This window comes from Amblyraja radiata, chromosome 17 (assembly GCF_010909765.2).
Source record: "Amblyraja radiata isolate CabotCenter1 chromosome 17, sAmbRad1.1.pri, whole genome shotgun sequence".
Lineage (NCBI taxonomy): Eukaryota > Metazoa > Chordata > Chondrichthyes > Rajiformes > Rajidae > Amblyraja > Amblyraja radiata.
The window spans coordinates 27,150,013-27,152,824 of record NC_045972.1 but is presented as its reverse complement, the minus strand read 5'-3'; positions in this window follow the sequence as shown (position 1 = coordinate 27,152,824).

The window sequence follows — 2,812 nt, the reverse complement described above, 5'->3', positions numbered from 1 at the left end:
CAACCTGACAGAGTTTGAGAGGATCTGCAGAGAAGAATGGGAGAAATTACACAAATACAGATGTGCCAAGCTTGTGGTGTCATACGCAAGAAAACTTGAGGCTGTAATCGTTGCCAAAGGTGCCTCAACAAAGTATTGGGTAAAGGGTCTGAATACTTATGTAAATGATATTTCAGTTATTTCTTTTTAAATACTTTGCAAACATTTCTAAACACCTGTTTTCGCTTTTTTATTATGGGGTATTGTGTGTAGATTGATGATTAATTTGTTTTTATATTTAATCCATTTTAGAATAAGGCTGTAAAGTAACAAAATGTGGAAAAAGTGAAGGTGTCTGAATACTTTCTGAATGCACTGTACGCTTTCCCTGTGGCCGCGTGGGTTTTCTTCGGCGATCCGGTTTCCTCCCACACTCAAGACATGCGGGTTTGAAGGTTAATTGGCTTCGGTAAATTGGCCCTAGTGTGTAGGATAGTGCTGTTGTACAGGGTGATCGCTGGCTGGTGCAGACCCGGTGGGCCGAAGGGCCTATTCTGTATCTCTTGAACTAAACTAAACTCATCTCCCTGAAAAAAAGGTCTAAAGACCTGGATCATTCCCAGTAATAACTGCCAGATTCTGGAAGTATGTGGGTAGCAACAATTTGCATTGATATAGCAGCTTTGATATGATGAAGTATCCTGCGGGCTGACATTACAACAATCAGCGATAAAAAAGGAGTATTTAAGGTGGTGTAGTACTGGGATCTGGTATGGGCTGATGAGTGCATGGTTTATGACTTGGATAAACCTGGTGTGGGTAACAAAATAGACAGCAGGGCTTTTAGTGACTGTTCTATAGTTAGACTGTTAGAGGATGGAATCACAGCCACTAAACAAATAGCCAGATATATGGGATCGCAAGGAACTGAAGATGCTAGTTTACCAAGAAAATACAAAGTACTGGAGTAGCTCTGGCAGCATCTATGGTCTGACGAAGCATCTTGATCCAAAATGTCACCTATCCATGTTTTCCAGAGAAGCTGCCAGATCTGCTGAGTTACTCCGGTACTTAGTGACTTTGCATTGATTTGACCACAGTCTTTAGCCACCATCGAAAGCATCTACACCAGGCACTGCCTCAAGAAGGTGGCATCTATCATCAAGGATCCCCACCATCACAGCCGTGACCTCTTCTCACTGCTACCGTCGAGCAGAAGGTACTTGTCAAGCCTGAAGTCCCACACCACCAGGTTCAGGAACAGTTACTTTACTACAACCATCAGGTTTTTGAACCGTGTCGCACAACCCTAATCCCACCTCAGCAACGGAACACTACGGACCACCTCTTGCACTACCATGGACCTTTTTTCCCAATTGTGTATGTTTCACTAATGTTTTTTGCAGTCTTTTCACTGACGTAGAAGATATGTATAATTTGTTTTTGTGTATTTGAGTCTAAGTGCCTGTGATGCTGCTGCAAGCAAGATATTAATTGTATCTTGTGCAGATGACAAAAAACTTAACTTGACTGAAACTGAACAAAGATGGGCTGAAGTAACTCAGTGGGTCAGGCAGCACCTCTGGAGAAAAAGGATGGGTGGCGTTTCAGGTCAGGGCCTTTCTGCAGACTCAATAACCTAGTGTCAGGTGGGCGCCTGATTTTCTTTTAGTCATTGCAGCTTACCACATTAGCTTGTCCCATGGAGCTTAATTCATCAGGTGTTTGAGCTTAGTTTGTCACATGCACCGAGGTACAGTGAAAAGCTATTGTTGTGTGCTAACCAGTCAGTGGAAAGACAATACATGATTACAATCGTGCCATCCAGTGTACAGATACAGGGTAAAGTGAATAACTAAAATAACATATAGTGCAAGATAAAGTCCAGTAAAGTCTGATCAAAGATAGTCTGAGGGTCTCCAATGAGGTAGATAGTAGCTCAGGATCACTCTTCTTGTTGATAAGATGATTAAGTAGCATGATAACAGCTGGGAAGAAACTGCCCCTGTATCTGGAGGTGTGCATTTTCACACTTCTATACCTTTTGCCTGATGGGAGAGAAGAAGAGGGAACAGCCAGGGTGCAACATGTCCCTGACTAATAGACGTATAAAGCATACATTTCTATTTGTCCTAAGAATGCACAAAATCACACATGGAGCATTTTGCAGTAAAGATTTTAAGTTATTTAATTATGCTGAGGTTGTACTTCCTAAACTTTAAATGCGCTTTCCCCACTTAGATTGTTTACCTGTTTCTGTTTGTGTTTTATATATATAATACACGGTTTTTTGTTTGTTTATTATGGGCTTTACAGAGTATTATGTTTACATATCTGTTGTGCTACTGCAAGTAGGGATTTCATTGTTCCATTTTGGGACATATGACAATAAAACACTTTTGACACATTGCATTGGCAACATGATTCACTCCATCCTAAGTCACATTTCCTTAAGCCTCTCGAATAAATGAACTTCAGATCCTAAGTCACATTTCCTTAAGCCTCTCGAATAAATGAACTTCAGATTGTTGCCTTTTGGGGCTTTGAGTGCTCTGGGTACAGGTTGTTTAAATTATTCGACAGGTAACAGAGCACGAGAGAGACAGACAGGGGAGAGGGAGAGACACGTACATACAGAATGGAAACTGATGGAGTCAGACGGGGGGGGGAAGAGACAAAGGAAACTGATGGAGAGATGGAAAAAGAGACTGAGGTTGTGAAAGACTAGGAATAGAGGGAGTGAGGCGAGAGAGAGATTTGGTTTATGGAAGGAATTTGAGTAGGATCGAATGCCAGTGGTGGACAGGGAGGGAGAGGGCGAGACAGTGATGAG